Genomic DNA, 27747 nt, shown 5'->3' on the forward strand with positions numbered 1-27747 from the left:
CGAAATATAAACTGGAAGTTTACAGTCTGGAGTTTGAGTTCAGACAAATCAACTGCTAGCTAAACACAAGAATGCCAGTAACAAAACCCAATATGGTTTAAACAAAGGTAAGATAATCTAGAGTCCTTACAGGATATTATGGAGCATGTTCAGGATCCAATATAAAATTACCAGTCATATGAAGAAACGGGAAATTTTGACTCATATTAAAGAAAAGGCAATTAATGGAGACTAACCTTAAGCAACTACTATAATCTCTGCTCAAGGGCATAAGGGAAAATACTCTTATAATGAACAAAATATGACATTTCAACAGAGAAATAGAAACTATAGAAAGTTCCAAATGGAAATTGTATAACTAAAACTGGCAAAATCTGAAATAAATTTTGAAATAAAAGGATAGGCAAAAGAACAGGTTTGAGATAGCAGAAGGAGTCAATGAAATAGAAGATTAATAGAAATCATCTGATGTGAAAAAGAATTAAGAAAATAGAATCTCTGGGTCCTCTTGGGGAATCTCTAATGGTTCAACATATATATAACTGAAGTTCTATAAGAGGAGGATAGAATTGGAGAAGCAAAAGTATCTGAAAAGATAGCAGTTTCATTTTCCCCCAAATTAATCAAAGACATATATTTATAGAGTTACGAAGTCCAGTGAATGTCAAGCAGGATAAACAGAAAGGACACCATGCCTAAGCACAGCATAGTTACTGTGAATAAAAGCAAAAAACGAATAGAAGTCATTAAAGCAGCAAAAAAAAAAAAAAAAAAGGTATAATGGAGGAATAATAATTTGAGTGATCACTGGCTTCACATCAGAAACAATCAAATGGTATTTTTAAAGTACTGAAAGAAAAAAATCCTGAAGCCTAGAATTCTACATCCAATAAAACTGTCTGTCAAAAATAAAAGTGAAACAAATAATATTTAAGATAGAGGAAAGCTAAGAGAATTTGATGCCAGCAAGTCTGCACTTTAAGGAACCTTAAAGGAAGGTCTGCAGGCTGAAAGGAAATCATAGCAGATGGAAATCCGAATCTTCGGGAAGAAGGAATAGCAGTGGAAGTAGTGTTCAAATACTATCTTACGGGCAGTTACAAAATACTATTTTTTCTCTTAATTTGTTTAAAATACATATGACTATTTAAAGCAAAAAATTATAACATTGTAATGAGTGGTTTAAATGTGTGTAAATATAATATACATAAGAATTATTTCATAAAGGATGGGAGTGGGTTAAATGCATGCATAGTTTCAAGTTTTCTATATTTTACTTATAGTAAAATGTAGTACTACTTGTAGTAGTACCATGATGACTTTAAAAGTGAAAACTTTAAGTGAAAATTTAAGTATGTGTATTTTAATCTCTAGCACAATGTATCAGTTTCCTGTGGGTGCTGAAACAAAGTTCCACAAACTGAACTTATAACAACAGTAATGTATCATCTCACAGTTCTGAAGAGGAGAAGTCAAGAAATCAAGGTAAGGGAAGGGTCCTTCTTCACGCCTTCTAGATTCTGGTAGCCTCAGGCATTTCTTGCCTTATAGATGCCATTCTCCCTGTGAGTTCACAAAATCTTCCCCCTGCAAATGTCTCCCTCTGTACCCCAATTTCCCCTTTTTATAAGACAACAGTCATATTAGTTTAGGGTCCACCCTAATGACCTCATTTAAACTTGATCGTCTGCAAAGACCCTATCACAAAATAAGGTCACTTGGGGTCAGGCACTTGGGGTTAGGAATTCAACTTCTTTTTGAAGGACACAATTTGATACATAATAAGTAACTACAAAAAAAAAAAAGAATGCAAAGATACATATATAGATAGATATAGATATACAAATTTTATTTTATTATTTTTTAAAATTTATTCATTTATTTATTTTTGGCTGCATTGGGTCTTCGTTGCTGCACACAGGCTTTTCTCCAGTTGCTGCAAGCGGGGGCTACTCTTCGTTGCAGCGTGCTGGCTTCTCATCGTGGTGGCTTCTCTTGTTGCAGAGCACGGGCTCTAGGTGCGCGGGCTTCAGTAGTTGTGGCTCACGGGCTCTCGAGCGCAGGCTCAGTAGTTGTGGCACACAGGCTTAGTTGCTCTGCGGCATGTGGGATCTTCCCAGACCAGGGCTTGAACCCGTATCCCCTGCATTGGCAGGTGGATTCTTAACCACTGTGCCATCAGGGAAGTCTCAGATATACAAATTTTAAATCACAGTATTTTAGGAGTTTCTTCACACAGAAATTTAGTATCTTTAAAGTAATACAGCTACTACTATCATCCCCATTTTACTACTGACAATTCTGATGTTTTGGCAAATTAAATAGCCAGTTCAAAGTCTCATATCTGGTAGATAGTTCATGTTCTCTGTAATTTCAAAACATGCACCTTTAATCGCTACATTATATTGTTTAGCCTCACAGAGATTATGAGCAGGTAGCTCAAGGTCATAGCCCTGCCTAGGACTGAACTGAAACTAAAACACAGGAATTTGGATTCTCAGGCCAGAGGTCTTTTCACAATAGCTGTTGGCTTGCATGCTCTCTCTCTCTCAGTTTGCAGAGACCTCAGACAACAGATGTCCAAAGGGAGCTCATGCTTAACGAAGTTGATTAATTTTTTAAAGGAGGTGACAGTTACCATAGATATAATTCACTTGGACTTCTAGCAAGCTTTTGATACAATGCACATCAAAGGCTAATCCAGAGGGTTAATGTAGAGGGGGCTGGTGGAGAAATAGTCAATTGGATAAACATTTTACAATGGGTATAGTAATGGAGGGCAAAAGGTCTATAGAAAGTGGCCTTGGCTCAGGTCAAAAAGATTAATCAATGCCAAGCTTAATCTAACTCATGCATCAGTTACCTGGGAATGTTAAAAATGCTGTTTAAAAAAAAATAAGCTTTTGTTGGGAACAATCAACAGGTCTTTTAAGAAATCTCATATAAGGATTTTAAAAAATCTTTTATCCTTTAAATTAAAAAAAAAATTTTTTTTTTCTAAATATTGGGGGAGTGAGGCTCAGAGGAATTGATTAATGTGGAACCTTTTTATGCCAGCCCTTTCAAAGTTAGGATTCAGGAGGACTGACTATTAATGGTGACTCTCTGTGGAACTTATGCATTTCCTAGAACCTGGTTCTTCTCTTTTACAGGCCTTAATTTCTGCACTTTTAAGTGTAGGATATGATTCAAATAATCTCTAATGTCCTTAAAGCTCTACAGTTCTAGAAATCTGTAATCACATGCTTCTAGGAGTAGCTAACACTTTCTTCCTGCTGAGAAAAGAGAGAAGCCTCTTGGATAAATAAAAATAAATCATTTGGTGATTATCAGAAACATATTCATTTTCTTTTCAGTTATAAGGACATTTCTAATCCTTTAGGACAGCTCATACTTTGGACACTGTGTGGCTGCAGCCACAGTCTCTGACTCTTCAACCCTGTTGGAGGTTCTGTCCTTCTGATTTTCCTTCTAAATGTACATCTACTTTTCATCTAAGGACATGATTTCTAGTTGAAAGAATAACTAACGGAGAGCAGCAAAGAGGACAGATAGTTGGTGGCCCTTCAGTCATAAAGAGGCATATGTTACCCCTGAGACAGATCATAGATCAAATAAAGGTAAGATTATAAGAGGTTTTAGGGGTAAGCAAGCTCCCTTTTCTAACAACTTATTTTCCTGTGTGAACCAGCAAGTAATCCTTGTACTTAAGTATGAAAGTCTCAAGTGATGGAGACAGAGGATGACATGGTTGGGCATCACTGATTATTGGTATCTTCTTCTGTGTCTCTCATGTAATCCCTAGTTAATATATTTCATTTAAAAAAGAAAATGTATTCATTTGAATCAGGTTCATCTAATCCAGGATTCATCCTCTGATATTCTTATAGTTCCTTTTTACTTTGGCTACTAGGAAACTCAAAACTGAGTTTAACTTTCCTTTGTATGCACATCCTTAGTGAATTTAGTAGCTTAAATGAAATTTTAAAATCCACTAAGCAGTGGCTTAGTGCTTTAAACAGATTAAAAGTTTATCCTCTCCTATATAAAATGTCAGAAGGGGGACTTCCCTGGTGGTCCAGTGGTTAAGACTCTGCACTTCCAGTGCAGGGGGCATGGGTTCTATCCCTGGTTGGGGAACTAACATTTCATGTGCCATGCTGTGGCACAAAAGTCAGAAGGTAGGCTGTCCAGGACTGGTGTACAAGGGCCATGAAGTCATCAGGAATCTGCTTCCTGCAGCTCATGCTCTCCCATGCCTGGTTTGTGGCAGAGTGAGCCCACATTCTCATGGACCAAGAAGACTGCTGGAGTACTAACATCACATTTGTAGAAGTGTGAAGTGGATGTGGGGTAGACAACCACAAGGCTGCCGTGGCCGGTCTTTGGAGCTGTCTTTTAAGTCTTGACACACATACACACTGGCAAGGCACGACTTGCTTTCTTTCCTTTTTCTCATGCTTCCCAAACACATTTAAGAATTTGAAGTGTGCTCACTTTATTTCTAAATCCAGAGGATGGGAGGGCCTAAGAACTGAAATAAATGTCACCACTGAGATATGAGATACCAACAGAAAGGTGAGAATCAGTTTTGGGAGTTATTCCTTGGCTTTCTAATTGCAGAAGTATAAAAAGGTACAGCTAGGATTACCGAACGTGGGGATCTGACTGCTCGCTGCTCAGAGGCAAGATTACCCTCTATAAACTGCTTCTACTATCTTCCAGAAATTTTGAGATTGACACAGCACTGTAAATCAACTATACTTCAATTAAAAAAAAAAAGACTGCCCTAGAAAACTCCCTTGCCCCTTCCACCATGTGAGAACACAGCAGATCATCGCCGGCTGTGAACCAGGAAGTGGGCTCTCACCAGACACCAAATCTGCCTGCATCTCGATCTTGGACTTGCAGTGGGATTTGGACTTGATGATCTTCAAAACCGTGTGGAGGACAGGCTCTTGGTGCTCCAGCCAGGCGTCAGGGCTGTGCCACTGAGGTGGGAGAGCCAAGTTCAGGACACTGGTCCACAAGAGACCTCCCAGCTCCACGCAATATCAAATGGTGAAAATCTCCCAGAGATCTCCATCTCAACGCCAAGACCCAGCTTCACTCAACAACCAGCAAGCAACAGTGCAGGACACCCTATGCCAAACAACTAGCAAGACAGGAACAAAACCCCATCCATTAGCACAGAGGCTGCCTAAAATCATAAGGCCACAGACATCCCAAAACACACCACCAGACGTGGACCTGCCCACCAGAGAGACAAGGTCCAGCCTCATCCACCAGAACACAGGCACCAGTCCCCTCCACCAGGAAGCCTACACAACCCACTGAACCAACCATAGCCACTGGGGAACGACACCAAAACAACGGAAATTACGAACCTGCAGCCTGCGAAAAGGAGACCCCAAACACAGTAAGTGAAGCAAAATGAGAAGACAGAAACACACAGCAGATGAAGGAGCAAGGCAAAAACCCACCAGATCCAACAAATGAAGAGGAAATAGGCAGTCAACCTGAAAAAGAATTCAGAATAATGACAGTAAAGATGATCCAAAATCTTGGAAATAGAATGGAGAAAATACAAGAAACGTTTAACAAGGACCTAGAAGAACTAAAGAGCAAAAAAACAGAGATGAACAACACAGTAAATGAAATTAAAAATTCTCTAGAAGGGATCAATAGCAGAATAACTGAGGCAGAAGAATGGATAAGTGACCTGGAAGATAAAATAGTGGAAATAACTACTGCAGAGCAGAATAAAGAAAAAAGAATGAAAAGAACTGAGGACAGTCTCAGAGACCTCTGGAACAACATTAAATGCACCAACGTTCAAATTATAGGGGTCCCAGAAGAAGAAGAGAAAAAGAAAGGGACTGAGAAAATATTTGAAGAGATTATAGTTGAAAACTTCCCTAATATGGGAAAGGAAATAGTTAATCAAGTCCTGGAAGCACACAGAGTCCCATACAGGATAAAGCCAAGGAGAAACACGCCAAGACACATGTTAATCAAACTATCACAAATTAAATACAAAGAAAAAATATTAAAAGCAGCAAGGGAAAAACAACAAGTAACACATAAGGGAATCCCCATAAGGTTAACAGCTGATCTTTCAGCAGAAACTCTGCAAGCCAGAAGGGAGTGGCAGGACATATTTAAAGTGATGAAAGAGAAAAACCTACAACCAAGATTAATCTACCCAGCAAGGATCTCATTCAGATTTGACGGAGAAATTAAAAGCTTTACAGACAAGCAAAAGCTGAGAGAGTTCAGCACCACCAAACCAGCTTTACAACAAATGCTAAAGGAACTTCTCTAGGCAAGAAACACAAGAGAAGGAAAACACCTACAATAACAAACCCAAAACATTTAAGAAAATGGGAATAGGAAAATACATATGGATAATTACCTTAAATGTAAATGGATTAAATGCTCCCACCAAAAGACACAGACTGGCTGAATGGATACAAAAACAAGACCCGTATATATGCTGTCTACAGGAGACCCACTTCAGACCTAGGGACACATCCAGACTGAAAGTGAGGGGATGGAAAAAGATATTCCATGCAAATGGAAATCAAAAGAAAGCTGGAGTAGCAATTCTCATATCAGACAAAACAGACTTTAAAATAAAGACTATTACAAGAGACAAAGAAGGACACTACATAATGATCAAGGGTCTGATGCAAGAAGAAGATATAACAGTTGTAAATATTTATGCACCCAACATAGGAGCACCTCAATACATAAGGCAAACACTAACAGCCATAAAAGGGGAAATCAACAGTAACACAATCATAGTAGGGGACTTTAACACCCCACTTTCACCAATGGACAGATCATCCAAAATGAAAATAAATAAGGAAACACAAGCTTTAAATTATACATTAAACAAGATGGACTTAATTGATATTTATAGGACATTCCATCCAAAAACAACAGAATCACACATTCTTCTCAAGTGCTCATGGAACATTCTCCAAGATAGATCATATCTTGGGTCACAAATCAAGCCTTGGTAAATTTAAGAAAATTGAAAACATATCAAGTACCTTTCTGACCACAGCGCTATGAGACTAGATATCAATTACAGGAAAAAATCTGTAAGAAATACAAACACATGGAGGCTAAACAATACACTACTAAATAACCAAGAGATCACTGAAGAAATCAAAGAGGAAATCAAAAAATACCTAGAAACAAATGACAATGAATACACAACGACCCAAAACCTATGGGATGCAGCAAAAGCAGCTCTAAGAGGGAAGTTTATAGCTATACAAGCCTACCTTAAGAAACAAGAAACATCTAAAATAAACAACCTAAACTTACACCTAAAGCAATTAGAGAAAGAAGAACAAAAAACCCCCAAAGTTAGCAGAAGGAAAGAAATCATAAAGATCAGATCAGAAATAAATGAAAAAGAAATGAAGGAAACGATAGCAAAGATCAATAAAACTAAAAGCTGGTTCTTTGAGAAGATAAACAAAATTGATAAACCATTAGCCAGACTCATCAAGAAAAAAAGGGAGAAGACTCAATTCAGTAGAATTAGAAATGAAAAAGGAGAAATAACAACTGACGCTGCAGAAATACAAAGGATCATGAGAGATTACTACAAGCAACTATATGCCAATAATATGGACAACCTGGAAGAAATGGACAAATTCTTAGAAAGGCACAACCTTCCGAGACTGAACCAGGAAGAAATAGAAAATATGAACAGACCAATCACAAGCACTGAAATTGAAACTGTGATTAAAAATCTTTTAGGGCTTCCCTGGTGGCGCAGTGGTTGAGAATCTGCCTGCCAATGCAGGGGACATGGGTTTGAGCCCTGGTCTGGGAAGATCCCACATGCCGCGGAGCAACTAGGCCCGTGAGCCACAATTACTGAGCCTGCGTGTCTGAAGACTGTGCTCCGCAACAAGAGAGGCCGAGATAGTGAGAGGTCCACGCACTGTGATGAAGAGTGGCCCCCACTTGCCGCAATTAGAGAAAGCCCTTGCACAGAAACGAAGACCCAACACAGCCATAAATAAATAAATAAAAATAATAAAATCTTAAAAAAAAAAAAAAATCTTCCAACAAACAAAAGCCCAGAACCAGATGGCTTCACAGGCGAATTATATCAAACATTTAGAGAATAGCTTACACCTATACTTCTCAATCTCTTCCAAAATATAGCAGAGGGAGGAACACTCCCAAACTCATTCTACGAGGCCACCATCATCCTGTTACCAAAACCAGACAAAGATGCCACAAAAAAAGAAAACTACAGGCCAATATCACTGATGAACATAGATGCAAAAATCCTCAACAAAATATTAGCAAACAGAATCCAATAGCACATTAAAAGGATCATACACCGTGACCAAGTGAGTTTATCCCAGGAGTGAAAGGATTCTTCAATATATGTAAATCAATCAATGTGATAAACCATGTTAACAAATTGAAGGAGAAAAACCATATGATCATCTCAACAGATGCAGAGAAAGCTTTCGACAAAATTCAACACCCATTTATGATAAAAACCCTCCAGAAAGTAGGCATAGAGGGAACTTTCCTCAACATAATAAAGGCCATATATGACAAACCCACAGCCAATATCGTCCTCAATGGTGAAAAACTGAAACCATTTCCACTAAGATCAGGAACAAGACAAGGTTGCCCACTCTCACCACTACTATTCAACATAGTTTTGGAAGTTTTAGCCACAGCAATCAGAGAAGAAAAAGAAAGAAAAGGAATCCAAACCAGAAAAGAAGAAGTAAAGCTGTCACTGTTTGCAGATGACATGTTACTATACATAGAGAATCCTAAAGATGCTACCAGAAAACTACTAGAGCTAATCAATGAAGTTGGTAAAGTAGCAGGATACAAAATGAATGCACAGAAATCTCTTGCATTCCTATACAGTAACGACAAAAAATCTGAAAGAGAAATTAAGGAAACACTCCCATTTACCATAACAACAAAAAGAAAAAAATACCTAGGAATAAACCTACCTTAGGAGACAAAAGACCTGTATGCAGAAAAGTGTAAGACACTGATGAAAGAAATTAAAGACGATACAAACAGATGGAGAGATATACCATGTTCTTTGGTTGGAAGAATCAACATTGTGAAAATGACTATACTACACAAAGCAATCTACAGATTCAATGCAATTCCTGTCAAGCCAGCAACGACATTTTTCACAGAACTAGAACAAAAAATTTCACAATTTGTATGGAAACACAAGTGATCCCAAGTAGCCAAAGAATCTTGAGAAAGAAAAACGGAGCTGGAGGAATCAGGCTCCCTGACTTCAGACTATACTACAAAACTACAGTAGTCAAGACAGTGTGGTACGGGCACAAAAACAGAAATATAGATCAATGGAACAGGATAGAAAGCCCAGAGATAAACCCATGCACATATGGTCACCTTATCTTTGATAAAGGAGGCAAGAATATACAGTGGAGAAAAGACAGCCTCTTCAATAAGTGGTGCTGGGAAAACTGGACAGCTACATGTAAAAGAATGAAATTAGAACACTCCCTAACACCATACACAAAAATAAACTCAAAATGGATTAAAAACCTAAATGTAAGGCCAGACACCATCAAACTCTTAGAGGAAAACATAGGCAGAACACTCTATGACATAAATCACAGCAAGATCCTTTTTGACCCACCTCCTAGAGAAATGGAAATAAAAACAAAAATAAACAAATGGGACCTAATGAAACTTAAAAGCTTTTGCATGGCAGAGGAAACCATAAAGAATACGAAAAGACAACCCTCAGAATGGGAGAAAATATTTTCAAATGAAGCAACTGACAAAGGGTGAATCTCCAAAACATACAAGCAACTCATGCAGCTGAATATCAAAAAAACAAACAACCAAATCCAAAAATGGGCAGAAGACCTAAATAGACATTTCTCCTAGGAAGATATACAGATTGTCAACAAACACATGAAAGAATGCTCAACATCATTAATCATTAGAGAAATGCAAATCAAAACTACAATGAGATATCATCTCACACTGGTCAGAATGGCCATCATCAAAAAATCTTCAAACAGTAAATGCTGGAGAGGGTGTGGAGAAAAGGAAACCCCTTGCACTGTTGGTGGGAATGTAAATTGATACAGCCACTATGGAGAACAGTATGGAGCTTCCTTAAAAAACTAAAAATAGAACTACCATACAACCCATCAATTCCACTACTGGGCATATACCCAGAGAAAACCATAATTCAAAAACAGTCATGTACCAAAATGTTCATTGCAGCTCTATTTACATTAGCCAGGACATGGAAGCAAACTAAGTGTCCATCAACAGACGAATGGATAAAGAAGATGTGGCACATATATACAATGGAATATTAGTCAGCCATAAAAAGGAACGAAACTGAGTTATTTGTAGTGAGGTGGATGGACCTAGAGGCTGTCATACAGAGTGAAGTAAGTCAGAAAGAGAAAAACAAATACCGTATGCTAACACATATATAAGGAATCTAAAAAAAAAAAAAAAAAAAAGGTCAGAATAGCCTAGGGGCAAGACGGGAATAAAGATGCAGACCTACTAGAGAATGGACTTGAGCATACAGGGAGGGGGAAGGGTAAGCTGGGACAAAGTGAGAGAGTGGCATGGACATATATACACTACCAAATGTAAAATAGATAACTAGTGGGAAGCAGCCACAGAGCATAGGGAGATCAGCTCGGTGCTTTGTGACCACGTAGAGGGGTGGGATAGGGAGGGTGGGAGGGAGGGAGATGCAAGAGGGAAGAGATATGGGGACATATGTATGTGTATAACTGATTCACTTTGTTATAGAGCAGAAACTGACACACCATTGTAAAGCAATTATATTCTAATAAAGATGTTAAAAAAAAAAAAGTTACAGCTAGTACCATTAATGGGCCTCTTGATTCCTTCTTATCCTCCATTGCAGGCAGTTGTTTGTTCCCATCCTATCTCTTGCTGTACCTACCTAATATGATTATGGTGAAGAATACAGTTGTTGTATGTAATTAATTGTAGGAATATTCAACTCAGCCATGTTCTTTTTAATATGAAGAAAATGAGGCCCAGAGATTTGAAGTGATATGCCAAAGGTCACAAAATAATTTAAAGGCAGGTATCATCCTCCACCATCCATTCCACTCAAGCATAGGGTTGTAGAGTTAAGACAGTGCTTTGACCCTGAAGTCATATTTCTGGGATCAAATCCTTCTCTTCCACTTACTTCTAAGTGCTTTTGGGCAATCCGCTTAAGTTCTTTGTACCTCAGTTTTCTCCTGTGTAACATAAGGATACTAATAGTACCGATCTCCAAGGGTTTTTGGTGAAAATTAGATGAGATCATTTATGCAAAGCATTTAACACAGTGTTTGGTTTACTGTTAGTGCTTAATCAGTATTAGCTAAGGTTTAAGAAATGGCAGAGACTAGTAAACAATCTGCCAATGGATAAATGAATACAATATGTGAAATGGATTTTGCCCTGAGTTTAGAGAAGGCAGCAGTCCTTGTGAGCCCAAACGACGTGGGAAGCATTCTCAGAGAATTCTGCATGATTTCTCCGGCTGAGCTTGCTTGCTTAGTAACATTTTTTTAAAAAACTGCTGTCCAAGCTGTTAGCTGGAATTGAAAGATACAGTGATGGTTAGAGGGCCTCTTTAGTAAGAGCAGAAAAATGCACTGAGAGTGAATCATTTGTCTGGACACAGAAGGCTGAGTCAGGGAGAATGGACTGTCATGTAGGCAAATTGGGCTAAAGCCAAGAATGCAGGACAATGATTTCTCTGAGGGACAATATTAAGCCAGGCAGTAAGACTCTTTCCATGCCCCCAACCCACTCCCCAGTTCAGAGTTTTTCAAAGGGTCTCTCAGTTAGTATTCCAGGGAGGAGAGCACAGACTGGTTAAAAAAAAAAAATAAGGAAAATGCCAGCTTATCCTCCACTGAATTACTAATGGCATTCTTAGTTTCCTATCCAACAAGGCTCATATGATAGGAAAAAAAAAAATTGATTCAACATGAGAAAAAATATGCTAAAACTTATGACAAACAATCCTCTCCTAGGAAGTCCTGAGTTCTCCAAAGTTAGAGGGGTTCAAGTACACACAAGATGAACTGTGGTGGGAATTTGTTCATTAAGGAGATCCCTACTTGGATGACCTTCAACCCAACCATTCCATAATTTTACATTGTGGGTTGAATTAAGAGCCATGAATCAAACATGAGCTTTCCTGGTTGAAAAAGGTAATGCTTGTGACTGAAGCCAAGGTAAAAATAGCAGTAATAATTAATAAATAAACAGTTTCTAAGAATCTACTGTGTAGTAGACAATGTCTTAGCTATTGTGGAGGATAGAGAGCTGTGTTAAGCATAGCCATTGTCCTCCAAGCTCACAGTAAGGGTAGGGAGGGGAGAGTATTTTTACATCATTAGAATATTCATTCTTTTTTTTCCATCTGAAGGCAAATGTCATTTACTGCAACTATATTCCAAGCTCTCTTCTAGTCTGTGGAGATAAAACAGTGAGTAAACTCAGGCACTGGTCTCAAAGAGGAGGGACAGCTACAACAGGTTTGGGAGATCAAGAACTATTTCTTGGAGGATATATATTCAGTTAAGGAGAGTAGGAGTAGAAGAGAACCTTCTCACATTCAACCCACATTTCGGTCCAAAAGGGAGGGAGAGGGTGTCTAGTGCCTTTAAGAATCTGAAGGACATTCAGTATCTGGGGAAGTGAGGGAAGACAAGGGATAAGGATGGAGAGGTACTCGGGGTGAATCAGGGTGCTTTTATAAAACCATATTAAAGGGTTTGGGCTTCATCTTGAGATTAAGGGGGAGCTACTGATGAGTTTTCAGCAGAGGAGGGACATCACCAGATTGATGCTTTGTAAGGATCATTCTGGCTGCTGTGTGGGAGTGGATTGAAGAAGAAAGAATTGTTAGCAAGCTGTTGAAATGTTTTTGGAGGTAAGATACTGTAGCTTTGAGGCTAAGACAAGGTTGTAGCATCTGTTGGTTGCTTTTAAATCCCAGTTTTTCTCATACTAGATGTGTGGTTTTGGACAAGCTACTTCATCCAGAAAATAAAGATAATAAAAGTACCTGCATTATGAGATTATTATCAAATCCAATGAGACAGGCATGTTATGTGTTGAGTATAGTGCTTGGAACTTAGTAAGTACTCAATAAATATGATTTACTATTACTATTATTATTAATTGTGGATGATGGTGAACTGGGTATTGATTGCTAAACTGAGAAATATGTACATAATTATGGAGATACTTCAGAAGATGGGGACCAGTTAGATGTTGTAGAGCCAGGAAAAGACATGTTTAGTTATAGAGTTGATAACTACCAGATACAAGGAGGCATACACCCACACATATGCAACCTCTCTCTCTCTCTCTCTCTCTCTCTCACACACACACACACACACACACACACAGGTTCCCATGGGCTAGAATATTCAAAGAATGCTTCATAGATCAACTTTGATGATCAGATATACTTTGAAGAACATAATAAAGACTGAGAGGAGAAAGGAGGGCGTTGAAGGCAGTAGAAAAATCAGGGGAAGTGTGCACCAAAATACAGAGGCTGGCATATGTGTCAGGAATCCCTTCATTCATTCAACACACATTTACTGAGTATATTCTCTGAGCCAGGCATTTCCCTAAGTATCGGGGATAAAACAAAGAACAAAACAGAGGGAATTCTCTGGCAGTCCAGTGGTTAGGACTCGGCACTTTCACTACCTTGGCCTGGGTTCAGTCCCTGGTTGGGGAATGAACGGCACAGCCAAAAAAAAAAAAAAAAAACAAGACAGAGAGGTCCCCTGGCCTTCATTACGTTATTTTGGAGAGCCAGAGTTAGTTTTAACTCAATTAATAGCCTTAGGAAGCCTGCTTTATTATGTAATAGATGCTATTGGTGTCAAACCTGGATCCCTGTTACCTGACAGATATTCCCTAGATGCTGTAAGTATTGGCTGCCAACAAATCACTGATTTACTTCCCTCAGTCAGTAGGAGTCAGTTTGTCTGAAGAAACCTAGGAAGTTATACCTCTCCCAGGAATGGCCTGAAGACAACGACTGATTGACAGATATGGGATTAAAAGGCCAAGACTCTTGCCACAAGGTGAAACTATCTCTGTGATGCAGTTTATACTCTGGAGATGCTCTGGGATCAGGCTGAAGTTAGACTTCAGCTAAAACCACTGCTTAGCTGTATCTCAAGCCCTCACCTGTTTACCCCACTCCCTTACAGGTTTTTCCTATGAGATCTCCTTCAATAAGTCACTTTTTCATCCATACCCAACTCAGGCTCTGCTTCTACAAAACTCAAAATCAGACATAACTGACTATTTTTTACTGTTTCCTTTCTCAAATCCAGTTCTTTCCCCCAGCCTAAAAATTAGTTTGTGTGTTCTGATTAGAATAACAGACTATTTACCTGGGACACAGTTATTTAAATGCTTACATCGTAGCTTCCTCATCATACAGACACAACAATTATTTGATCTGTTTGCATTCATCTTAAAAAAGTGAATGCTGATTTTACTATATAAATATAAAAATATATATAAATTTATATATATACATTTTAAAGGATACATATGTGTATATCTTTAATTTTTTTTCTGACCTTAATGATTTCCAAGGCTCTTATGGCTACACATTCCAACAAGTAGAGTATCATATTAATTTACCATCAGCAACTCTCTCTCCTCCTGTGCATTACTGGGCACACAGTTTCCATCCCTAACACACATTTGAAAAAACTCGGATTACTTAGAGATCAGAAGTCTTGTGACATAAGAGTCATTGAATCAGAATTGAACTCAGCGTTTCCTGATTCTTAGCCCCATACAGTTTCCATTCCTTCAGTCTAGAGAAAGATGCCAAGTATCCATGCATGGCAGCTGTTTGTTTGTTTGTTCTCATTTTATGCTATCATGAATATCCAATGAGAAGGAATTTTGATCCCTACTTGGCTATGACAATAAATCAAGTATGTTGGGTCTGTCCACCCCAGCATTATGGAAAGACACAAGTGGCAGGACACCTTCAAAAGATTGCTTTCTATGGGTAGTTATCACACTGCAAATGGTCCCTGGAAGTAGGAAAAATTTCCAATGAAAACCCTGTGATCAAACCTTTATCTGATAGAAACTCCAATAAGACTCAGTGGTATTTGGTCACTGTTAGGTCCACACATTTCTCTGTGTACAGAGTTGGGGTTGTTGTCGTTTGTTACATTTCTCAGGCTGCTGCAGTTTCCATTGTACTCAATTAAAATGCTCCTGGTATTGTTCTTCTGTAACAGGGTTATTACATATACATTGACACACAAATTTACCCATGAAGATGTGAAAGGTCAGCAGAATGAGAGGAGTGGAGGAGATGTTCCCAGGAGAACAGATGGAGAGCCTCATAATCTAGATATACACTAATTCTATTCTAGATCCATAGTCAGAATTGACTGAATGTCTTAGGTTTACAGCAGAATGTGCAGGGCTATGACAGTGGCAGAAAAAGTATAAGACATTTAATCTTTCAAATCCATTGTGTGGCACAGAACTGGGCACAGAGAACCCAATAAATGTTTATTCACTAAATGTTTGAATTTTACATTCTATTTGAAGACCAAACCCTATTTCAAACACTGTGGAAGACACCATCATCTAGAAATAAATTCTTTTCAAATGATATACAATTGCAGGGATGGAAAATGTTCTTTTAAAGGCAAAGTTTGCCTGAAGGATAAGAAACTTCAGGCTGACGTGGGCTTAATTTTATGCTGTGCCACTAATTAGGTGTGTTGAACTGACAAGTACTTAACTTCTCTGGTTTCTAGTTATCCTGCAAATAAAATAACGGGTCACTCCAGGTGATAGAGGACTCCTTAATAGCGTCTTGAAATTTTAACATATTCTGAATTGAACTAAAGTTCTTACACTGTGTAAAAGTTTCCCTGGCCCTAAAAAGAATTCCTATGGGGTTTGAGTTCCACTGAAACATCTTCTAAAAGAAGTGTGCATTTCCCCTACATATAGAATTTGGTGATGGGCAGGTTGCCTGAAAAGATATTTCACTGCAATTAGTTTTCTTTACTCCCTGACAGAAGGTTTCAGAGCCCAGAGGCAACTTCCACCAGGATAAAAATACTCTGCACTGTCAGTAGAAGGTATACTTATATAACATACACTGATTTCTTTCCCCCATTTTGCAAGAACTCAGAGGAATGGTGGGGTTTGCTGACATCCCCAAGCAGGTCACCACACAATAATGCTTTACTCCCTTGTCTGATAGAACCAGAACATTGCTGGTTTCAACTATTCTCTGGATAAGTTTCTGAAGAGAACACTAGGTCAAGGGTAAAGATTTTTCTCATTTTTTATTTATGAATATTATTCCTTTTAAAAATAATGAAATGTTTTATTAAAACAGTTGTTGTCAACCAGTAATGATTTTGCTTTCCCCCCCTCCCCTGTCAGGGGACATTTGGCAAAGTCTATAGACAGTTTTTGGTCGTCACAGCTGGAGAAATTCTACTTGCATCTCAGAGGTAGGAAGTCAGGGATGCTGCTAAACATTCTACAGTGCACAAGACACCCCCTCCCAAGGAATTATCAGGCCCCAAATTTACCTTGCATTAAAATTTATATATATATATAAATTATAAATATAAATAAAATAAATATATATATAAATTATATATATATATATTTATTTTCTATGATTCTTTTCTTGTTTCCCCTCATAAGCAAATATAGATCCTTCCTCCACTTATGATGGGGCTATGTCCAAAAAAACCCACTGTAAGTTGAAAATACCCTAAGTCAAAAATGCATTTAATACACCTAAACTACCATAGTTTAATCTACTTTAAACGTGTGTATAACACTTACATTAGCCTACAAAATCACCTAACACAAAGCCTAATTTATTATTACTTATTATTTATTGTTGACTATCTCGTAATTTATCGAATACCGTACTTATAGTGAAAAACAGATTGGTTGTATGGGTACAGAATAGTGTTAAGTGTATCGGTTGTTTCCCCTCATGATCACATGGCTGATTGGGAGCTCTGGCTGCCCAGCATCAGGAGAGAGTATCATACCATATACTGCTAGCCTGGGAATAAATCAAAATTCAAAATTCAAAGTACAGTTTCTACTGAATGCATATCTCTTTCACACCATCATAAAGTCAAAAAATTATAAGTTAAAGCATTGTTAGTCAGGGACCATCTGTATGAATTATATAGGTATAATCATAGTTTACATAAAATTTAGCATTCTCTTTTTATTAATATCACATTATAAACATTTTCTCAGTTATGTTTATGTTTTCCTAATTGCCATTTTAATGGCTATATAAGAATCCATTGGGTTGATGTTCTACAATACACAATACCATTCTCCTATTATTGATCATATAAGCTGTTTCCAAGATATTTTCTTATTATAAATGATTTCTGATAAATTTTCAGGGATGTACACGACCACACTACCATCAACAATATGAGTTTTTTAAGGCTTTGGTCTTCCAAAGATTTTTCACAGTTAATATTAAAAGCTGGGATATCTTTTAAGTGATTTTACCAAGGTCTCCTAAAAATATTTTACAACATGTAAGTGTATCAAATTAACATGTTACCTTAAGCTTACATAGTGTTATATGTTAAGTATATCTCAATAAAAATAAATTTAAAAATTAAAATCATTACGCATCCTGTGTAAAAAAAAAAGTACATGGCAGTGACATGACTCAAATTTGTTATTAAACTCTTGTGTTTCTCATTAAAAATACAATTTGGATAGGAGGAACCAAGATGGCGGAGTAGAAGGACGTGCTCTCACTCCCTCTTGAGAGAACACCAGAATCACAACTAGCTGCTAGACAATCATCGACAGGAAGACATTGGAACTCACTAAAAAAGATACCCCACATCCAAAGACAAAGGAGAAGCCACAATGAGATGGTAGGAGGGGCGCAATCACGGTAAAATCAAATCCCATAACTGGTGGGTGGGTGATTCACAGACTGGAGAACACTTATACCACAGAAGTCCACCCACTGGAGTGAAGGTTCTGAGCCCCATGTCAGGCTTCCCAACCTGGAGGTCCGGCAATGGGAGGAGGAATTCCTAGAGAATCAGACTTTGAAGCCTAGTGGAATTGACTGCAGGACTTCGACAGGACTGAGGGAAACAGAGACTCCACTCTTGGAGGGCACACACAAAGTAGTGTGCGCGTCGGGTCCCAGGGGAAGGAGCAGTGACCCCAGGGGAGACTGAACCAGACCTACCTGCTAGTGTTGGAGGGTCATCTGCAGAGGCGGGTGGGGAGGGCTGTGGCTCACCGTGGGGACAAGGACACTGGCAGCAGAAGTTCTGGGAAGTACTCCTTGGCGTGAGCCCTCCCAGAGTCTTCATTAGCCCCAACAAAGAGCCCAGGGAGGCTCCAGTGTTGGGTTGCCTCAGGCCAAACAACCAACAGGGAGGGAACCCAGCCCCACCCAACAACAGTCAAGGGGATTAAATTTTTACTGAGCTCTGCGCACCAGAGTAACAGTCAGCTCTACCCACCACCAGTCCCTCCCATCAAGCCTCTTAGATAGCCTCATCCACCAGACGGCAGACAGCAGAAGCAAGAAGAACTACAATCCTGCAGCCTGTGGAACAAAAACCACATTCACAGAAAGATAGACAACATGAAAAGGCAGAGGGCTATGTACCAGATGAAGGAACAAGATAAAACCCCAGAAAAACAACTAAATGAAGTGGAGATAGGCAACCTTCCAGAAAAAGAATTCAGAATAATGATAGTGAAGATGATCCAGGACCTCGGAAAAAGAATGGAGGCAAAGATCGAGAAGATGCAAGTAATGTTTAAAAAAGACCTAGAAGAATTAAAGAACAAACAAACAGAGATGAACAATACAATAACTGAAATGAAAACTACACTAGAAGGAATCAATAGCAGAATAACTCAGGCAGAAGAACGGATAAGTGACCTGGAAGACAGAATGGTGGAATTCACTGCTGCAGAACAGACTAAAGAAAAAAGAATGAAAAGAAATGAAGACAGCCTAAGAGACCTCTGGGACAACATTAAACGCAACAACATTCGCATTATAGGGGTCCCAGAAGGAGAAGAGAGAGAAATGACCAGAGAAAATATTTGAAGAGATTATAGTCGAAAACTTCCCTAACATGGGAAAGGAAATAGACACCCAAGTCCAGGAAGCGCAGAGAGTCCCATACAGGATAAACCGAAGGAGAAGCACACCGAGACACATAGTAACCAAACTGGCAAAAATTAAAGACAAAGAAAAATTATTGAAAGCAGCAAGGGAAAGAAGACAAATAACATACAAGGGAATTCCCATAAGGTTAACAGCTGATTTCTCAGCAGAAACTCTACAAGCCAGAAGGGAGTGGCATGATATACTTAAAGTGATGAAAGGGAAGAACCTACAACCAAGATTACTCTAGCTGGCAAGGATCTCATTCAGATTCGATGGAGAAATCAAAAGCTTTACAGACAAGCAAAAGCTAAGAGAATTCAGCACCACCAAACCAGCTGTACAACAAATGCTAAAGGAACATCTCTAGTGGGAAACACAAGAGAAGAAAAGGACCTACAAAAACAAGCCCAAAACAATTAAGAAAATGGTCATAGGAACATACATATCGATAATTACCTTAAACGTGAATGGATTAAATGCTCCAGCCAAAAGACACAGACTGGCTGAATGGATACAAAAACAAGACCCATATATATGCTGTCTACAAGAGACCCACTTCAGACCTAGGGACACATACAGACTGAAAGTGAGGGGATGGAAAAAGATATTCCATGCAAATGGAAATCAAAAGAAAGCTGGAGTAGCAAGTCTCATATCAGACAAAATAGACTTTAAAATAAAGAATGTTACAAGAGACAAGGAAGGACACTACATAATGATCAAGGGATCAATCCAAGAAGAAGATATAACAATTATAAATATATATGCACCCAATACATTGAGGAGCACCTCAATACATAAGGCAACTGCTAACAGCTATAAAAGAGGAAATTGACAGTAACACAATAATAGTGGGGGACTTTAACACCTCACTTACACCAATGGACAGATCATCCAAAATGAAAATAAATAAGGAAACAGAAGCTTTACAAGACACAATAGACCAGATAGATTTAATTGATATTTATAGGACATTCCATCCAAAAACAGCAGATTACACTTTCTTCTCAAGTGCGCATGGAACATTCTCCAGGATAGATCACATCTTGGGTCACAAATCAAGCCTCAGTAAATTTAAGAAAATTGAAATCATATCAAGCGTCTTTTCTGACCACAACGCTATGAGATTAGAAAGGAATTACTGAGAAAAAAACATAAAAAACACAAACACATGGAGGCTAAACAATACATTACTAAATAACCAAGAGATCACTGAAGAAATCAAAGACGAAATCAAAAAATACCTGGAGACAAATGACAATGAAAACACAATGAGCCAAAACCTATGAGATGCAGCAAAAGCAGTTCTAAGAGGGAAGTTTATAGCTATAAAAGCCTACCTCAAGAAACAAGAAAAATCTCAAGTAAACAATCTAACCTTACACCTAAAGGAACTAGAGAAAGAAGAACAAACAAAACCCAAAGTTAGCAGAAGGAAAGAAATCATAAGATCAGAGCAGAAATAAATGAAATAGAGACAAAGAAAACAATACTAAAGATCAATAAAACTAAAAGCTGGTTCTTTGAGAAGATAAACAAAATGGATAAACCATTAGCCAGACTCATCAAGAAAAAGAGGGAGAGGACTCAAATCAATAAAATTAGAAATGAAAAAGGAGAAGTTACAACAGACACCGCAGAAATACAAAGCATCCTAAGAGACTACTACAAGCAACTCTATGCCAATAAAATGGACAACCTGGAAGAAACGGACAAATTCTTAGAAAGGTATAACCTTCCAAGACTGAACCAGGAAGAAATAGAAAATATGAACAGACCAATCACAAATAATGAAATTGAAACTGTGATTAAAAATCTTCCAACAAACAAAAGTCCAGGACCAGATGGCTTCACAGGTGAATTCTATCAAACATTTAGAGAAGAGGTAACACCCATCCTTCTCAAACTCTTCCAAAAAATTGCAGAGGAAGGAACACTCCCAAACTCATTCCATGAGGCCACCATCACCCTGATACCAAAACCAGACAAAGATACTACAAAAAAAGAAATTGACATACCAATATCACTGATGAATATAGATGCAAAAATCCTCAACAAAATACTAGCAAACAGAATCCAACAACACATTAAAAGGATCATACACCATGATCAAGTGGGATTTATCCCAGGGGTGCAAGGATTCTTCAGTATACGCAAATCAATCAATGTGATACACTATATTAACAAACTGAATAATAAAAACCATTTGATCATCTCAATAGATTCAGAAAAAGCTTTTGACAAAATTCAACACCCATTTATGATAAAAACTCTCCAGAAAGTGGGCATAGAGGGAACCTACCTCAACATAATAAAGGCCATATATGACAAACCCACAGCAAACATCATTCTCAATGGTGAAAAACTGAAACCATTTCCTCTAAGATCAGGAACAAGACAAGGATGTCCACTCTCACCACTATTATTCAACATAGTTTTGGAAGTCCTAGCCACGGCAATCAGAGAAGAAAAAGAAATAAAAGGAATACAAATTGGAAAAGAAGAAGTAAAATTGTCACTGTTTGCAGACGACACGATACTATACATAGAGAATCCTAAAACTGCCACCAGAAAACTACTAGAGCTAATCAATGAATTTGGTAAAGTAGCAGGATACAAAATTAATGCACAGAAATCTCTTGCATTCCTATACACTAATGATGAAAAATCTTAAAGAGAAATTATGGAAACACTCCCATTTACCGTTGCACAGAAAGAATAAAATACCTAGGAATAAACCTACCTAGGGAGACAAAAGACCTGTATGCAGAAAATTATAAGACACTGATGAATGAAATTAAAGATGATACCAACAGATGGAGAGATATACCATGGCATTTTTTACAGAACTAGAACAAATCATCTTAAAATTTGTATGGAGAAACAAAAGACCCTGAATAGCCAAAGCAGTCTTGATGGAAAAAAACGGAGTTGGAGGAATCAGACGCCCTGACTTCAGACTATACTACAAAGCTACAGTAATCGACAATATGGTACTGGCACAAAAACAGAAACACGGATCAATGGAACAAGATAGAAAGCCCAGAGATAAACCCACGCACCTATGGTCAACTAATCTATGACAAAGGAGGCAAAGATATACAATGGAGAAAAGACAGCCTCTTCAATAAGTGGTGCTCGGAAAACTGGACAACTACATGTAAAAGAATGAAATTAGAACACTCCCTAACACCATACATAAAAATAAATTCAAAATGGATTAGAGACTTAAATGTAAGACCGGACACTATAAAACTATAAAACTCTTAGAGGAAACATAAGAAGAACACTCTTTGACATAAATCACAGCAAGATCTTTTTTGATCCACCTCCTAGAGTAATGGAAGTAAAAACAAAAATAAAGAAATGGGACCTAATGAAACTTCAAAGCTTTTGCACAGCAAAGGAAACCATAAACAAGACAAAAAGACAACCCTCAGAATGGGAGAAAATATTTGCAAACGAATCAACGGACAAAGGATTAATCTCCAAAATATATAAACAGCTCATGTAGCTCAATATTAAAGAAACAAACAACCCAATCCAAACATGGGCCGAAGACCTAAATAGACATTTCTCCAAAGAAGACATACAGATGGCCAAGAAACACATGAAAAGGTGCTCAACATCACTAATTATTAGAGAAATGCAAATCAAAACTACAATGAGGTATCACCTGACACCAGTTAGAATGGGCATCATCAGAAAATCTACAAACAACAAATGCTGGAGAGGGTGTGGAGAAAAGGGAACCCTCTTGCACTGTTGGTGGGAATGTAAATTGCTACAGCCACTATGGAGAACAGTATGGAGGTTCCTTGAAAAACTACAAATAGAATTACCATATGATCCAGCAATCCCACTACTGGGCATATACCCAGAGAAAACAATAATTCCAAAAGACACATGCACCCGATTGCTCATTGCAGCACTATTTACAATAGCCATGTCATGGAAGCAACCTAAATGCCCATCGACAGACGAATGGATAAAGAAGTTTTGGTACATGTATACAATGGAATATTATTCAGCCATAAAAAGGAATGAAATTGAGTCGTTTGTTGAGACGTGGATGGGTCTAGAGACTGTCATACAGAGTGAAGTAAGTCAGAAAGAGAAAAACAAATACCGTATATTAACGCATGTATGTGGAGCCTAGAAAAATGGTACAGATGAACCGATTTGCAGGGCAAAAGTTGAGACACAGATGTAGAGAACAAACGTATGGACACCAAGGGGGGAAAACCGCGGTGGGGTGGGGATGGTGGTGTGCTGAATCGGGCGATTGGGATTGACATGTATACACTGATGTGTATAAAATTGATGACTAATAAGAACCTGCAGTATAAAAAAACAAACAAACAAAAACAACTAATACTAAACTTTCTTTGGGTTATTTGTACGGAAATAAGTTAATATAAGTGTTTCAGACATTACATGAAATTTCTAAAAATCTTATTTGTTCTGGTATAATGTTATAAGTCATAATTCTCGTTATTACTTTAAAATGTATATCTCAGAAATAACTAAATTTCCTTGTCAATTGCATTATTATGAACTTTCATCAAATCTTTAACTGTGGTCATTTTTAAGTCTTTTGTCATTTACAGACAGTTCTGGGTGTACTCTGATGCTTTTGCAAATATGTTCCTATAAAAGGGTTTCATCTTCAAGGAATTCATGGAAAAGACTCTGACAAGTACAGGTTTCTGGTAACTGACTATACTGCTGAACTGAATGAATAAGCATTTTCAGAACTCTAATGGAAAACTGATGAATTCATAAAAGTGCTAACAAAAGAGCAAGATAAAAAAAAATTAATTACATGGGACTGAGTGAACTGATGGGGATGATTATAATTTTTGTGACTTTCTGTTTGAATAAAAAAAAAAATCCCAGAAGGACTCAGAGGCAAAAAATATACAAATCAATTTTCACTACAAAGTAAAGGAGCTGTTGCAGTGGAGGATTACTGGACTGAATGTCAATATTATGACATAGTATGAGTGTGTTTCGTGTTTGGTAATTGCAATCATTGTTGCTTTTGTTGTGGTAATCCATTTACAATGCTTGGTGTCAGTTTATTTATCTCTTGTAAAAATAAAATACAGTGTGTGTGTGAAAAAAAAAAAAACAATTTGGAAGAACAAAGCCAACGAGAACACATCATTTACTTTTTTAATCTCTAGAAATATGTTTATTCCCAGACAAAAAAAGGGAATAACTCCAGGCCCTTGTTCCCACCACTATAATTTTCCAAAGAAACATATATATTAATACAAAGTTCAGTGAAGAATCAGGACTGAGCACAATAATGCATGATACATTTCAAATATCCCCATAGGTTTGCTAAGAGTCCCCATGGAAGGGAAAAAAAATGGGAAATGGAAACCACCCTACTGCTTATATTGGAAATAAATAATGGAGTAGATTATGGTCAGATATCACTTGTTCTCAATAATGGCCCTCTTTTTTCCTTCCTTCTTTCCTTCCTTTGCAACAAATACCTTTTGATAGTCTAACATTGTATTGTCCTAAGTCTTCCTACCCATTCTGACCTTCACTGTCTTAGCTTAGAATGAGTGAATTGTCCCTTTCCTCTCCAACTACACTTTCCCCCTCGATTAATGGAAGAGCCAAATAAGTAGTCATTTGAGAAATGGTGAAGTAGACAAAGTTAGTGATGGTTGGGGAAGCATTGAAAACATAAATAATCAACTAACTAGAAAGGTTGTGGAGGGTGGCCCAGGGAAAGTGGAAATCAGATTGGTTCCTGCGTGTTAAGTAGGAGTTGATCCTATGAGAAGCATATGAGAGATAGGATCCAAAGTGTAGGGGAAGTTCACAGAAGACTGAATAGGCATATATAAATCCAGTTTATCCTGCAACATTTAGCACAGAGTGCTCCCTTTACAGAGCCTTTTCTGATCCTCCGAGTAGGAAGTGATCTCTGCCTCCTCTTAACATAAAAAGACGCCTAAGAATATCCCTCCTGTGGGATGCTTCACTTTCTACATTTTTATTTTATTCCGAATGACAGTATCTTTGATGGCATGAGGCATATCTCATTCATTTTTCTGTTCCACATGACAGGTGATACAACATATTAAAGATAGTAACTGCCCATTCAATAGTTTTACTGAAATGACAAACGAATGAATTTTTACCAAAGAGTATAATTAAAGGGAGGCCAGGGATGCTGACCTTTCCATTATGCAGATTGTATTTGCAGATACATGATTTGGTTTGATGGTTACTGAGAGCAAACATTCTGATTCCTGTAGCTTTCAATGTTATGTACAAAGTTAAAATCTGTACTTAAGAACTAAAACAGAAAAAATAAGAATAGAAAGAGTTCAATAAAAAGGGTCAATGAAGAGGAGCAACATGAAAGGATATGGGTTGCATGATCTACTGCTGCATAACAAGTTACCCCAAAACATAGTGGTTTAAAATGATCAACAGTATCTCAGTTTTTGTGAGTCAGGAATCTGAGTGGGTTTAGCCAGGTCCTCTGGCACAAGGTTTCTCATAGGGCTGTCATCAAAATGAAAAAAAAAAGGCTTCAGTTATCTCAAGATTCAAATGGAGAAGGCTCTTCCTCTAGGCTCACTCATATGGCTGTTGGAAGGTCTCAGGTCTCCAGCTGTGAACAAGCCTGGAGACCTCAGTTCCTTGCCACGTGGGCCTCTTCATAGGTGGAGGGATGTCTCCATGGGAGAGAGTAAGAAGGAGAACAAGCAAGGTGGAAGTCATGTTCTTTCATAACCTCATCTTGAGAAGTGAGATTCCATAACTTTTACCATAATCTATTTGTTAGAAGTGAGTCATTAGGCTTACAATCAAGGGGAGAAAATTACACAAGGGCATGAATACCAGAAGGGAGGATCATTCTGAGCTCATTTACAGGATGCCTATTAGATGGGTCAACAAAGGAAAATGAAAAAGCCCATTATGAGACAGGTTTAAAAAGTTAAGGAAAAAAAAAGAAAAAGGAGCTGGGAGAGAGAAACAACTAAAAGAAAGGAAAAAGGAAAAGAGGATAGCGAACTAAAAATAGAAAACATGGGGAGTGGGATATGAAAGGCAGGAGACTTCACCCACACACTTCCAAACTTATGTCAAGCTTTTTTTCCCCCCTCCTGCAGTTGCCCTAATGAGAGAAACAAATCTCTCTAGAGAAACTCTCTTCAGAGTAAACCTCCCAAGAGGGGCACACACCACCACAGAGGACATAAACTGCTGTTTATAGTCTCCATCACGACTGACTGTCTCACTGGGCCTGGAACAACCTTTTAAAAAAGAAATTTTGATCCCATAGCCTGGGGAAGAACGTGCTTCAAAATTCTTGACCTTTTCCAGTGTTCCTAGGGGCCAAAAGTGTTTAGAGAAGTGAAAAATTCAATTTCTCCGCTTGGCTTGTCATTCAGACCTTGCAAAGAACAGAGAGACAGATAGACCATTGCAAATATACCCATGGTTTTGCTCCAAGTCCCTAAGGGAAGGGAAAAACTGGGAAAAAGAAACCACCCCACTGCCTCATGGTGGACAGAAATAATAATCTTTGGACGGGAATGGGTATTTCCACAACAGTCATTATTTTTTCAACAAATAACCTTTTAGCTATTATTCTAACAGTGCATTATTATAAATCATCTGCATCTCCTTATATTTAAAGTTTGAAGCAATTTTGTATGTCTACCCCAAAACAAAACAAACAAAAAAAATAGAGCAATTCAAAATCTCCATTTTTTTCAGAATTCCTCCCCTGTCGTTAGATGACTACATACCAAGGGCAAAGCTAATTTCCTGCCCACTCATAGTTTTGAGTAAAACACTAATAATTTCACAGATGTCTGTATCTTAAAGGCTGATGCTAGACGCTATTTCAAAAAAGTTTTCTATGTTCTTATTAGTTTATGTCAATATTTCCAAAATCAACCATCAGCTAACATCTTTTGTAAATGCTTCTCCCACTGTCTGAAGTTTCTTCCCTACAGCTTTCTCTGCCTGGATAGTTTTTCTTTTTTTTTTTTTTTTTTCATTTAAAGATTTTCTTAGTATTCATTTCTGTCATAAAACCTTTCTTGCCCATGCCCCACTCTTAACCAGACTGAGTTTCCTGAACCTCCTATGTTGGAAACTTGGGCACAGACTAATCAGAACCTATCACAGTACACTCTACATATTGAAAGTAGAAGCTGTGCCTTTTGTCTGTAATTATTGGCACTTAGCCTATTGCCTTACTCATAATACATGCTCATTATATATTTGTTGAATAAGTGAGTGAACAAAAATTAGACATATAATTAACTTTTAAAACTGATAAGCTAGAAAATTCTCATCTTTCCTAGGATTCTTTTGCAAAGAAACAATAACTGCCAAACTGTCAATGCACAGGTGTATCATAATACCTAGCCATTGGACTACTTATCAGAAGTAAGGAACTGGGTCTAGCTTACACT

Source organism: Eubalaena glacialis, chromosome 9 (assembly GCF_028564815.1).
Source record: "Eubalaena glacialis isolate mEubGla1 chromosome 9, mEubGla1.1.hap2.+ XY, whole genome shotgun sequence".
NCBI lineage: Eukaryota > Metazoa > Chordata > Mammalia > Artiodactyla > Balaenidae > Eubalaena > Eubalaena glacialis.